Source organism: Choloepus didactylus, chromosome X, assembly GCF_015220235.1.
Source record: "Choloepus didactylus isolate mChoDid1 chromosome X, mChoDid1.pri, whole genome shotgun sequence".
In the NCBI taxonomy this organism is placed as follows: domain Eukaryota; kingdom Metazoa; phylum Chordata; class Mammalia; order Pilosa; family Megalonychidae; genus Choloepus; species Choloepus didactylus.
Window position 1 is genome coordinate 97,574,261 of NC_051334.1, and position 15,471 is coordinate 97,589,731.

General features: G+C 35.8%; 1 pseudogene; it reads right to left on the reverse strand.

Moving 5' to 3' along the window:
* Positions 1–15,471, reverse strand: part of LOC119522268 — a 234,257-nt pseudogene that overhangs the window by 173,329 nt on the left and 45,457 nt on the right.

Here is a 15,471-nt window from a genome sequence, read left to right on the forward strand (position 1 = left end):
CTGTAGGCAACTCCAGAGAATTCGTTACCTGCCTGGACAGGACAGAAGAGGTGGGGGGAAATTCACCATCTTGCATTTGCATAGCAATAATCTGAACAAGGAAACCTGTCTCATGTTTGTAACCATCAGACTGTTTACTAAGGGTTTTTCTACTGAGTTAAGTGCAGGACTTCACCAGGACCACTCAGCATGACTGACTGGAGAGTCCTGTGAGAAGACAGCAGAACAAAATTTACTGCGTGTGGATGAAATGGCTAAATTTCTATGTAATGACATACAGCTCCACTGTAGCTGTACCTTGTTCCCCAAGAAACCCCAACTTCATCTCTTCATATTTAGTCTCTTTTTCTTTCTATACTTCTTCCTTTATCTCTACCTTCAATTTCCATTCTTTCTCCCCCACTTTCCTGATATCAGGAATAACGAATATTTGAGTAGTTAAAATGAGAAACAAGGGAAGTCTCAGTTTCTAGGTAAATATTGATATTTGATTGTCAGATATGTTATAAATGGATCCTCTTTGAACTGTACACTCTATGCCTAGAAGCTTAAGACAGCAGCATTCTCTGCCTGGGAAAAGCCCCCCTCCCCTCCCCTCTGGGGCAGGTGTGACCACATCTCCTGTGACTGGGTCAGCACTGAAATGGGCAGATGGCTTCAGAGCTAGACACCCCTGAAGAGGCTCCTGCTCCTAGTTCACTCACCAGCACCTTAGGTCAGAGTGGTTTAATTTTTGTGAGCAGAGTTCTTTGGGCTTTGGTGCCTTTCTCTTTTTCCATCTCCTTACCTTAAAGCATTTTTTTTTTAATTTTTATTGGGATTGTTCAGATACCATACAACTATCCAGAGTTCCAAAGAGTACAATCATTTGCCCCTGGTACCCTCATACAGCTGTGCATCCTTCACCGCACTTAATTATTGTTCAATTTTTAGAAACTTTCATCACTCCAGACAAGAAATAAAGTGAAAGATGTAAAAAGAAAAAAAAAAAGGAAAGAAAAGGAAACTCGAATCCTCCCATATCCCTAATCAACCACCCTCAATTGTTGACTCATAGTGTTGGTATAGTACGTTTGTTACTGTTTATGAAAGAATGTTGAAATACTACCAACTGTTTGATTCAGTTTGCAGTAGGTATATATTTCATCCCTATATGCCCCTCTATTGTTAATTTCTAGTTCTACTGTCATACATTTTTTCTGGTTCATGGAAGAGTTTTCTAATATTTGTAGTTAATCATGGACATTGCCCACCATAGGATTCAGTTTTATACATTCCCATCTTTTGACCTCCAACTTTCCTTCCGGTGACATATATGACTCTGAGCTTCCCCTTTCCACCTCATTCACGTGCCATTCAGCACTGTTAGTTATTCTCACATCTTGCTACCAAAGCCTCTGTTCATTTCCAAACATTTAAGTTCATCCTAGTTGAACATTCTGCTCATACTAAGCAACCACTCCCCATTCTTAAGTCTCATCCTATATCTTCATACCTTATATTTCATGTCTATGAGTTTACATATTATAATTAGTTCTTATCAGTGAGACCCTGCAATATTTGTCCTTATGTGTCTGGCTTATTTCACTCAGTGTATTACCCTTGAGGTTTTGTCATCGACCCATTTTTTTTAAGATGGTTTTGTTAACACACTATACATTCCATCTTAAGTAAACAATTGATGGTTCTCTGTATGGTCACATATTTATGTGTTCACCACCTTCACCACTATCTATATAAGGGCATCTACATTTCTTCCACAAGGTAGGAGGGAGAGTCAAAGAAGGTAGAGAGGCAAAAGAAAGAGGAAAAAAAAAATGACAGCTAGGAAGTAGCCAAAGGAAAATAACCCCAAATCAAAGTAAAGAGTCAGACACCACCACCAATGCCAAGTGTCCAACATGCCTCCCCTATTCCCCCCTCTTATCTGCATTTACCTTGGTATATCGCCTTTGCTACATTAAAGGAAGCATAATACAATGATTCTGTAAGTTAGTCTCTAGTTTACATTGATTGCATACCTCCCCCAATGCCTCCCCATTTTTAACACCTTGCAAGGTTGACATTTGCTTGTTCTCCCTCATAAAAGAACATATTTGTACATTTTATCACAATTGTTGAATACTCTCAATTTCACCAAGTTACACAGTCCCAGTCTTTATCTTTCCTCCTTTCTTCTGGTGTCTCACATGCTCCCAACCTTCCTCTCTCAACTGTATTCATACTTATCTTTGTTCAGTGTACTTACATTGCTGTGCTACCATCTCCCAAAATTGTGTTCCAAACCACACACTCCTGTCTTCTCCTATCACTCTGTAGTGCTCCCTTTAGTATTTCCTGTAGGGTGGGTGTCTTGTTCACAAAGTCTCTCATTGTCTGTTTGTCCTCATATTTGAAGGACAGCATTGCTGGATATAGGATTCTTTGTTGGTGGTTTTTCTCTTTCAGTATCTTAAATATATCACACCACTTCCTTCTTGCCTCCATGGTTTCTGCTGAGAGATCCACACATAGTCTTATTAAGCTTCCTTTGTATGTGATGGATTGCTTTTCTCTTGCTGCTTTCAGGATTCTCTCTTTGTCTTTGACATTTCATAATCTGATTATTAAGTGTCTTGACATAGGCCTATTCAGATCTATTCTGTTTGGGGTATGCTGCACTTCTTGGATCTGTAATTTTATATCTTTCATAAGAGATGGGAAATTTTCATTGATTATTTCCTCTATTATTGCCTCTGCCCCTTTTCCTTTCTCTTCTCCTTCTGGGACACCAATGATATGTACATTCTTGTACTTTGTTTCATCTTTAAGTTTCCAGAGACATTGCTCATATTTTTTTCATTCTTTTCTCCATCTGCTCCTTTGCATGTAGGCTTTCAGGTGTTTTGTTCTCCAGTTCTTGAGAGCTTTCTTCTGCCTCTTGAGATCTGCTGTTGTATGTTTCCATTGTGTCTTTCATCTCTTGTGTTGTGCCTTTCATTTCCATAGATTCTACTAGTTGTTTTTTGAACTTTTGATTTCTGCCTTATGTATGCCCAGTGTTTTCTTTACAGCTTCTACCTCTTTTGTGAAAGATTCTCTAAACTTTTTTAATTGATTTAGCAGTAGTTGTTTAAATTCCTGTATCTCAGTTGAAGTGTACATTTGTTCCTTTGACTGGGCCATAGCTTCATTTTTCTTAGTGTAGGTTGTAGTTTTCTGTTGTCTAGGCATCTGACCCCCTAGGCCACCCCAATCTGGTTTTCCCAGATGAGAACAAGCTCAGGTCACAGAAGGAGGTAATATTCAGTATCTGGTTTCCCTGATGGTCTTACTTAGAGGATTGATACATCTGTGCTTTTCTGCCCAGCAGGTGCACCTGTCAGCCTGTCACTGCCTGTGTAAGAGGCTTTGACTTGCAGCTCTCCTCCCCCAGGCTTTGGGGTCTGGTTCCAGAAAGGTGGGCAGTAGAGCTGGGCCCCTCTCTTTCCTCTTGGGAATCTATGCCCCCTCCAGAGAGGTCATTTGCATATCAATATGTTCTTGGTTTCTCTGACTCTGCTGATCAAATTGTTTTGATTTTAAAATGGCTGAGGCTGTCTTTACTGCAAAGCACTGCAGGCTGAAAATGGCTGAGGTTTTCTCCACAGAGAGAGAAAGGGACAGAAAAGCTCCCAGGTTCACCCATCAGCCAGAGATAGCACCTGATCCTCTGGGCTCCCCATCCAGAGACAGATATGTCCCCAACTCTCCCAAGGTCAGTTGTCACCAAAAGCCTCTGTCTGCTTGTTGAGGATTTACTGTCTGTATTGAGCAGTTAACATTAAAACCCCAGTTGGAGCTGGCTGAAAGAGTGCTGCTCTCTAGCACCATGAGGCTTCCATGAGGGAGGGGCTCTCAGCTCTCAGCTCTCAGTGCAGGTCCGCAGTTTTACTTACAGATTTTATGCTGTGGTCTCAGACATTCCTCCCAATTCAGGTTGGTGGATAATGAGTGGACAGTCACATTTGTCTCCCCACAGTTATTCCAGGTTATTTACTAGTTTTTTGGTCATTTATGAATTGTTCCAAGGGGGAACTAACAGTCTTCCACTCCTCTCTATGCTGCCATCTTAGCTCCTCTCTACCTTACAGCATTTTGCATCCTGGATTAAATGCTTCATTTCATTATTTTTAAAGTTCTCTAGACCTTCAGCATTTACTGAGGTTCTGTCCTCAAAGCTGCTGAATCATATAACAGCATCAAACCATTAAAACAAATTAAATATAATGCATAATTTACCACAGAGGTAAAAAAGTAATCCTCAAACTCAGAAATCACATTTATAAGGTTTGAATATAAGAAAAGCCTGAAGTATAGCAATGCAGTTCACTGAGGGCTTCAATTGGGGCAGTGTCACAAACCCCAGACCTTATTAACTAACTTTGTTCCATTCACAATAACCTTTCTGTATGTCAAAAGATCCCACCTCAGAGCTCAGACACTTAAAACTCTCTCTCTCTAGAAAGTTCTTCCCTCAAATCTTCAAAAGCTTATTCCTTACCATCATATTCTGCCATCACTGCACTCAAACACTACCCTTTGGAGTGGCCTTCCCTGACTATCAACCTATCTAAAAGGGCACTTCCATCCCCACTCTCTGCCAATAGTTACTCTGTGCCAAATCAGTTTTATTTTCTTCACAGCATATATCAGTCTCCTAAATTGTGTTGTTTGTCTACAAGCTCTCTGCCCAACATCACTCAGTGTCCCCTGCAATCAGACTTTTTCTGTTTTCAACAATATATCCATCCCTAGCACCTACAGAAGAGTTAGTATAAAGCATTCTATATACTTATTTAATAAAATAAAATCTCAATTTATTATAATTTTGGATATAATAGAAAAGAGAATTCAAGTTTATAGTCAATATTCCCCTAACTTTTCATGTAATAAAATATCAGTTTTAGGCCTTTAGTAAGAATATCAGTGTTTAAGTTTCCTAGCTGCCAAAACAGTACCATACAATGGGATGGTTTAAACAATGGGAATTATTGGCTCATGATTTTTAGGCTATGAGATGTTTAAAATCAAGGTGTCATGTTACTGTGAGAATAATTAGCAGTACTGAATGGTGTGTGAATGTGGTGGAAAGGGGAAGTTTAGAGTCATGTATGTCACCAGAAGGGAAGTTGGAGGTTAAAACATGGGAATGTATAACACAGTGAATTTTGTGGTAGACAATGTCTATGATTAACTGTACAAATATAAAAAAAGTTCTTTGATGAAATAGAACAAATGTATGACACTACCACAAGGAGTTAATAACAGAGGGGTGTTCCACTTTGCTAAAGCTACCATTATGCAAAACACCAGAAATGGATTGGCTTTTATAAAGCAGATTTATTAGGTTACAAATTTATATTTCAAAGACCATAAGTGTCCAAACTAAGGCATCAACAAGAAGATACCTTCACTGAAGTACAGCCGATGGCATCCAGACCACTTTTGTCAGCTGGGAAGGCACATGGCTGGCACCTGCTGGTCCTTTGCTCCCAATTTATATTTCAAAATGGCTTGCTCCAAAATATTTCTGGGCTTGTCTTAGTGCCTCTCTCTCAGCTCCTGTGTGTCCTTGCTTCTTTCTCCCAGGGCATTTCTAAGCATCTGGGCATCCTCTCTTAACTTCTCTAGTGAAAACTCTGGGCTTCATCTCTTAGCTTAGCGTCTCCAAACTTCCTTCTGTCTGCATCTCCGAGCATTTCTAAGCAACTCTATTGGCTCTGGCTTTTCTTAAAGGACTCCAATGATCTAATTAAGATCCGCCCTGAATGGACAGGGCCATACCTCCATGGATATCTCTAATCAAAATGTCTCACCTACATTTGGGTGAGTCACATCCACATGGATACAATCTAATCAAAAAGTCCCATCTTAATCAAGACAAATAAGTCTGCCCCCACAACACTGCATTAAAGAACATGGCTTTTCTGGGGGAAATAGTATATCCAAACCAGCACAAGTGGTATACGGGAAAAATAGTACCGATTGCAAACTATGGACTATAGTTAACAGTAATATTTTAATATTCTTTCATCAGCAGTAACAAATGTACCACACCAATACCATGGGTCAATAATATGGGGTGATAAGGGGTATGGGAGGATTTGGGTTTTCTTTTTTATTTCTTTTCTAGAGTAATAAAAATATTCTAAAATTCATCATGGGGATGTGTGCACAACTATGTGATCATACTATGAGCCAGTGGTTGCATACTTTGGATGGCTTGTAGGGTGTATGAACATATCTCAATAAAAGTGCATATTAAAAAATAAAATGAAATAAAATCAAGTTGTCAGCAAGGCAATGAATTCTCCCTGAAGACTCTGGCATTCTGGGGCTGGCTGCTGGCAATCCTTGGTCTTTGGCTTTTCCATCACTTGGCAATGCACATGGTAGCATCTTCTTTCTCTTCTGGTTTCTGTTGACTTCCAGCTTCTGGCTGCTCCCTGTGACTAATTGTCTCTCTGTCTGAATTTTATTCTGCTTATAAAGGACTCCAGTGATCTGGATTAATCTGGATTAAAGTGCAATCTGATTCAGTTGGGCACATCTTAATTGAAGTAACATCGTCAAGAGATCCCATGTATAATGGGTCCACACCCACAAGACCAGGCGATGAGATCTGAACATGCCTTTTGTGGGGTACATGATTCAATCCCCAACACATGATAACTGTTATCCACATCTAACATGCCTTCAGTGAGTGTATATGCATGTGCATATGCATGTGTGTAAACACATATGTATGCACACATTGCAGTACTAATATGGACAAAATGCATATGACTAGCAAAGAATGTTAGAAAGTCACAAACATATTGGTGGTAACAGATGCAATGAACCATCCCACTCTTACTAGGTCCCACTGTGTCCAATAGTACATTTTTCAATGACAGGTGTAGGGGGTTCAATCTTTAATCAAGGAAGAGATCTGTTTCAAAAAGGGATATATTTAGTGGATAGGAGAAAGTGAAATCAGAGCCAACGCAAGTATAATTAAAGTGAGCCTCTAATTATGAAGGGACTAAGATCCTTTTTATATTTCTTGTATAAGTTTCTTTTAAAGAAACTCTAAGGCAGAAAAGGTTGATTTCACTGAAACTCCTAGATTCTAATTTAATAGTCACAAAAACTCTTGCTAAAAGTAGCACATAAGCATATAAACATTCAACTGTTTTCTATTCCTGTATTTTAGGGCAAAAATGACTCAACTTTGATAACTTGAGCTCTGAATTCTACTCTTTTTCCTAGTCCTCACTGGAACATTATTATTAACACTTAAAGAGAGTGTATAATCCTTTCACATAATTTAATTTCCCCTGTATATGGACCTGTTCTTATCTCTTGTAACTCTTTTTATCATGGTAAGGAAATTCAAGTTATCAGGTATTTTTTTTGTGTGTGTGTGTGTGGTGAGATGAGAGTTATTTTCTTTGCCTGTAAATATTCACAAAGGCAAAACATATATGCAACACTGGAAACCATGGTAGGGGGAAAAGCTTTAGAATTTCAAACAATTTGTTTAAAAAATATTTGTCACATCGATCTAGAAGAAATGTTCTGGTTTTAATGTATTAGTAGTCTGGCTCTCTGCATAAATTAAGGCTGGTATATTAAGTAAATAACAGTATGGTCTGAGTAACAATGTTGAACCTATGGAAGTAATTTTACCTGATTTTTTCTGATAATAAGAATTATCTCATCAATTTCATGTTTATGTTCTTCACACCTTATGTACTGTTGAAATTCTTTTTAATAAGCATGCATTATTTTTACAAGCAGAAAAATGAAAACTATTTTCTTTTGGGAGAAGAAAAATGGTCAACTTGTTCTGAGGTATAACCAGAAATTGTGCAGCAACAAGTTAGGAAAGAAAATAGCAAAGAGTAAACAGAATACTATGATTACTTAACAAATGCACTGCCCAAAATACATCTTTTCAATTTGCTTTATGGAACTAAAGATATGAAACAATTTAGAACCACAGAGGACTACAGTTCATATATCTTAGATGCTATTTTTTGATTCCTAGCAAGACATCTAAAATTACATTTTCCTTTTAACTTAAGACACAAGGAAAACATACATATTGGTTGTTAATAAGCCAACTTTCCCTTAACAAGATTAATAAAAACCATTTCTCTTAGATGAATTACAGCTCTATTATGAATTTCATGCTTAGTTGAATAATGTGGTGGTTTGTAACCTTGATATTCTGAGAACCAATGTGACTCAAGTCTGTGAAAATGAAGAAAAACAAAACAAAACAAAACAAGGTAGCTTTACCAAAGGAACTATGCAAAGTCTATAGCCTCTGTATGTATGCCAAAGACTTTAAAAACTCTGGCTATATTCCTGGGAATGCAATGATCAGGCCAATTGTATTAGTAAATTTCTGTGACTAAAATCATCTCCATAAAGAATGGCTAAATTGAACAGGAGAAATATTTGTCCTATCCAAATTGTTGTGACTATAAATAAGCAATATGTTTATTGGAGCTTTAGAAACACCATTTCCTAAATATACAAGTTCAAAGAAAGTTATTTTCTACACAAGAAATCAGAAAGAAAACAATATTTCTTTTATCATGTGAGTTGTGATATTATTAGATCTCTCATAAAACAGAAACTACACTGGGGATAGGTATTGAAGTCTCATTTTTTAATTACACCTTTTTTTATTACATTAAGTTAAAGTGTAAAAACAGGTGGCCAAATGCTTCTAATTCACACTTGATTTACCTGTTCCATACAGAAACTGCCTTAGTTTGCTGGTCTTTATGTCTTTTCTTGAAAGATGACATTATAACACACTAGTACCACAATACAAGAGAAAAGAGTGAGGTCTGAGGTCTGAACTTATGAAGAAAAAGGACAAGCAAAAAGCTGTTTTCAGGAAGGAGAGCAGATGCTGTACTAGATTTGAGAGAGTAGAAGCTATGATCTGGATACACACCCCTCTGTCATATAACAAATACAGGCTGACAGTTAAAGTTAAAATGGAGATCTTGAAACATCATGAAAGGACATGGTAGAAACACTCCAGTCAGAAGCTTAATCCTTAATCCATTAGGCATTTTTGTCTACTTTATTATATCCAAAAACTTGAATTCATATATTGACAACTTAACACAACTTGGGAATTATTTTATTTTATATACCAGTGGCTTATATATTGCTTATTATGTGTCAAGTACTGTTCTAAGTACTTTGAAAATATTAATATTTGCAAATATTAACTTTATTAATCTTTAATTTTTATTATGGAAGTTAATGAGGTAGGTACTCTTATTATTCCCTTTCCACAAATTAGGAAACTGAAATATAGAGAGGTTACTCAGTAGAAAAGTGGTGCAAAGCCAGGATTCAAACCCAGGAAGTCTGTTTCCAGAGTCTGTGCTCCTAATCACCACACTATGCTACTTTATATAAGTTATAATGTAAGTTAAAACAAAATTAGCAACAAAATTCATTATTCATTCAATAAATGTTTATTATTCAAAAGAAGTTTAGAGCTTATTCCCTCTTCAAAAAGATCTAATAATATGGGTCCATGGGTCTATGATTAGAAATTTCCATAAGGAACGAGCTTCCATAGGGTATAAAAACTGTAGGTTCAAGAAAGAGTATTGTTGGATTGTAATTGTGTCAAAAGAGATTTACTTAAGGAAAAGAGCCATTTTGAGGGTTATATTTTTCTTTTTAAAAACTCCAGATGTGAAAGCAAAATGTTTGAAAGATATGGTTGATTACAAACACATACATGTACACCTGTATAAAATATAACTTATTTGAAATAATTTAGGGCTACCAATCTCATTAGGGAATATAATAATACCAACTTATGGTTCTAAAGTGTTGCCTTATAGTACATTGAGTACAATAAAGATTGCTATGGCAATTTCAAAACTGGCTGAAACTGGTTCTATAGTAGTAGGGTAAATATACCTTACTGTGTGTCCAACTCATTTGTTCAGCAAACTCTGTTTACAGAAGAATATAAAGTAAAGGCATTCAAATTTTTATGACTGAAAACTGAATCAATATCAGTTAGGTTTTAACACTGATAGTTTTATTTTTCCCCAAAACTTTTGTATCATTTTATCATATTAGGCAAATGAGAATGTATTGCCTAATTTGGGGAAAGGGGAGGAGATGAGGCATGGAGGGAAAGAAAAGCAAGGAGGAGGAAAGGTGAAAAGCCATATTAGTTATTTCAGCCCCAAGAGTTAACTTTTACAAATTATTTCTCAAGTGCATGAAAGTAAAATACAGGTTCTGTTTTTTAATATTTAATTTCTATGCATGGTAATTTCTAATTCAATAAAAAGAGTACCCATTTTATTAATCACTTACTATGTGCCAGCCAAAGTTCTAAACAGTTAACAGTGTATGAGTAAAATATGCCAAATTCAATAGTAAGGGGGAAAATTATAGAGTACCCATTTTGTAGAAGGCTATATGCTCAGCACTATAGGTAAGATAGATGACTAACTTTGCTACAGCAAATAATAACCTTCAACAGAAATAAATTTTCAGGTAATTTAATTACATCATTAAATTCCAAAACAGAAGCTCTAGTTTATATAAACTAGATAAGGCTGTATAAATTAATGTATTGATAAGTATAAAAAGCCTTCATTCTAAATACTGATTGAAATCATACAACTTTTAATGATACTTCACAATGGTTCTGATCAATTTTCAAAGAATTTTCTCTTGTATAATCACATTTGAGACTCAAAGTGGCCCAGGGAGGTATATATGAACAGCTGAAGTTCTAGGAAGTTAAATGACATATTCAACTTCATGCAAGTAATAACATGATAGAACTTTAATTATTCTGGGGTGATTTGAAGCTGTATGTACCCCAGAAAAACATGTTCTTAAATCTAATCCATTCCTGTGGTCGTAAACCCGTTGTAAGTAGGATATTTTGATGAGGTTACTTGAGTTAAGGTGTGTCCCACTTAAATCTGGATGGGTCTAGGGTCTAATCTTACTACTGTAGTTCTATATACGAGAATTAAATTCAGACAGAAAGAGAATGCCATGGAAGGAAGGTGAAATCAACAAAAAACAGAAGAAACTGGAGAGAACAATGGATGCCACCATGTACCTTGCCACTGTGACAGAGGAGCCAAGAATCTTTGGCAGAGGGTCTTCAGAAAGAATGCATCACACTGATGATGCCTTGATTTGCACATTTTCCTGGCCTCAAAACCATAAATGAATAAATTCTCATTGTTTAACCCAACCCATTTCATGGTATTTGTTTGAGCAGCCTAGGAAACTAAAACACAACCAAATTCCAATTCTGAGACTGATGATTTTATAACAAATGGGAAACCTAATAATTTTCATGAAACATGACAAGAAATTTTATCTAAAAAGACTCAATTTTGAGCATTCCCTACCAAAGTAGAAGGTAAACTGATGACTGGAAATGAATAGCATTGCTACAATTTTATACAATCACCTGTCTGAATTAATCTGGAAAAAAAAAGTTAAAGTTAAATAGTAGTAGAGAAAACATGGAAACCTAGCTATTTAGCATAGACTTTTAGTTTCCAGCAAGGAAAGCCTTTAACCTTTCCAATTTGGCTTCCTTTTTTTTTCCTAAAGAAATTATCTTTAATTTTGCTTGCAAATAAACACACTTCACAAATTTCTATTATACCTGCATAATATTATTTTGATCCCAAAGATATGGGTCAAGAATTATTTTGATAAAGAAAATAAATAAATAAATAGTGAGGCAGGATAAGGAATATGGGATATTTTGGGTGTTCTTTTTATTTTTTTTTTTTTCTTAGAGTAATGAAAATATGTTAAAATTTCTTATGGTGATGAACGCACAACTATAAGATGATACCAAGAGCCATTGATTTTATACTTTGGATGGATTATTTGTTGCATGAATATCTTAAAAAATTGCATTAAAATGTGAAAAAAAGAAAAAAATATTTTGAAAGATATTTAAGAATTTTCTATGTTAGATTGTGCAATAATAAAGTGTCACCTTTCATTTCAATAAAACAAATATTTCAGCTCCAAACACTGGTCTTAATTCAAAGATCAGCCTTGCTTTATAAGGAGACACCTGTCATACTAATAAAAATTATTAGAATTATTTTTCAATCTGGGGTAGTACACATATGTAACCTGGGGAGAAAACTGGATTGGATGGGTTTTTGTACCTACCTATGAGGTGAATCAAGTATTTGAATTACTTGGCATTGAAGGGGGCTATTACTAACATAGGAAGTCAAAATGTTTAATTTGCGATGCCAACGGAATTCTAATATATTCATGAGAGTCACAATAAATGTTCCAATACTATAAACTTACATATAATGTACATTTTAATAAAAGGTTATTCTTAAATTAAAAGTCTTTACATGAGGAATAATGTAGGCAAGGACACAAAGCATTCCACTGGTTTATTAATGACAATGTTCAATAATCTGTGAATAACCTGGAAAAAATGAAAATTATTGAGTTACTTTACCAATCTATCCATCTATCACCAGAGAACAGGCTTCAAAATGATGGATTATCTCACCACCATGCTGTTTATCCCATGCAACACTCTCTCCTCAAGGAAAAAAAAAAAAAAAACATACGCACATAATCATGCAATTTATTTATCAACTCTATGACAACATAAACTATTAACTATGGGGAGAACTGTCTTTATAATCATTTATAAGTGACTCAGAAAATGACATATGTCTCTGTGAGAATTTTACCATCCAGAACTCCACAGCTTATAAAAATTCCATTTAAATAGCAGTTCTCAAACTTTTGGTACACAAGCTTTTGGCTAATCTGCTCTGCACTGGAAAATGTTCACAGTCTCCTTTGAGACACTGAGAAACTATAGACTGCCATCCTAGATAAAGACAGCTGTACACATTATACATGCAATATTTCACTTGCAATTTCAGTGTATTCAACCCCTAATTTCCTGAAAATGACGTGATTCTTTCATGGTATTGGATTCTTTAAGCTGAGACAGTTGTTTTTAAAATGATGACTATAAGTTTGCTCATAATATAATAAAATATCTACAAATGCACAAAAACAAGAAGACTGAACTTGTATATTATTGAAATTGTGTGAACTGAAAAAAAGTAGGAGAAAATAAAAATAAGAAAATATTGCTAATAGCCAGTGGGGTTTAAGTTAATATTTTTCCTGTTCTTGTTTTGCAATTTTTCTCAATATGAAATTATATTTCTTAAATAAGTAAAGAAGTAAATTTTGAAGTGATGACATAAACAATAGAAAAATAGTTAAATAAATTATGTCACATGCATCCATATATTTGGGTACTGTTCAGCAATTTTAATGCTTTATAAAGTATGTATATATGTACACATATATATTACAGCCATACCTTGGAGATATAATGGGTTCAGTTCCAGACCATCTCAATAAAGTGAGTCACATGAATTTTTGGTTTCCCAGTGCATGTAAAAGTTATTTTTACATTATACTGTAATCTATTCAGTGTGCAATAGCATAATGTCTAAAAAAAACAATGTACATATTTTGTGAAAAAAATATCTTATGGCTAAAAAATGCTAAACATAATCTGAATGTTTAATGACTAGTAATCTTTTCACTGATGGAGGATCTTCTCTCAAAGTTCATGGCTGCTGACTGATCAGGGTAGTGGTTCCTGGAGGCTGGGGTGGCTCTGGAAATTTCTTAAAATAAGACAACAATGACGTTCCTTGCATCAATTGACTATTCTTTTCACAAAAGACTTCTCTGTATCATGCAATGCTGTTTGATAAGATTTTATTCACCAGAGAATTTCTTTCAAAATTAGAGTTAATCCTTTCAAACTCTGTGGCTGCTTATCAAGTTTATGTAATATCATAAATCCTTTGTTGTCATTTTGACAATGTTCACAGCATCTTCACTAGGCATAGATTCCATCTCAAGAAGTCACTTTCTTTGCTCAGCCATAAGAAGCAACTCCTCATCCATTAAAATTTTATCATGAGATTGCAGCAATTCAGTCACATCTTCAGGCTTCACTTCTAATTCTACTTCTCTTGCTATTTTGAACTCATTGGCAGTTACTTCCTCCACTGAAGTTTTGAACCCCTCAAAGTCATCCATAAGGGTTAGAATCAACTTCTTCTAAACTCCTGTTCATGTTGATATCTTGACCTCCTCCCATGAATCATAAATATTCTTAATGGCATTTTGAATGGACAATCCTTTCCAAAAGGTTTTCAATTGGCTTTGCCCAGGTCCATCAGAGGATTCACTGTCTATGGCAGCTGTAGCTTTACAGAATGTATTTTTTAAACAATGAGGCTTGAAAGGCAAAATGACTCCTTGATTCATGGGCAGAGATTGGTTGTGTTAGAAGGCATGAAAACAACATCAATCTCATTGTATAGCCACATCAGGGCTCTTGCATGATCAGGTACATAGTCAATGAGCAGTCACATTTTGAAAGGAATTTTTTTTTCTGAGCAGTAGGTCTCCACAGTGGACTTAAATTATTCAGGAAACCATGTTGTAAACAAATGTGCTATCATCCAGGCTTTGTTCCATTTATAGAGCACTAGCAGAGTAGATGCAGCATAATTCTTAAGAGCCCTAGGATTTTCAGAATGATAAGTGAGCACTGGCTTCAACTTAAAGTCACCAGCTGCATTAGCCACTAAGAAGAGACTCAGCCTGTCCTTTGAAGCTTTGAAGACAGGCATTGTCTTCTTCTCTCTAGCTATGAAGTCCTAGATGGCATCTTTTTCCAATCCAAGGCTGTTTATTCTGCACTGAAAATTTGTTGTTTCTTGGAGCCGCTATCATCAATTATCATAGCTAGATCTTCTGGATAACTTGCAGCTTCTACATTAGCACTTGCTGCTTCACCTTGCACTTTTATGTTATGGAGATGATTTATTTCCTTAAACATCATGAACCCAACTCTGCTAGCTTCAAACTTTTCTTCTGCAGCTTCCTAACCTCTCTCAGCCTTCATAAAATTGAAGAGAATTAGCACCTTGCTCTAGATTAGCCTTTGGCTTAAGCAAATATTGTGGCTGGTTTGATCCTTTATCCAGACTCTTGAAACTTTCTCCATATCAGCAACAAGGCTGTTTTGCTTTCTTATCATTCAAGTGTTCACTGAAGGAGCACTTTTAATTTCCTTAAAGAACTCTTCCTTTGCATTCACAACATGGATATCTGTTTGGAGCAAAAGACCTGCCTGGCTTTTGGCCTATCTCAACATGACTTCCCCACTAAGCTTAATAGTTTCTAGCTTTTGATTTAAAGTGAGAAACATGTAACTCTTTCTTCCACTTGAACTTTGGTCATTGTTGGGTTATTATTTGGCATAATTTCAATATCATTGTGTCTCAGGAAATAGGGAGACCCAAGAAGAGAGAAACAGGGGAACAGTGGGTCATTGAGCAGTCA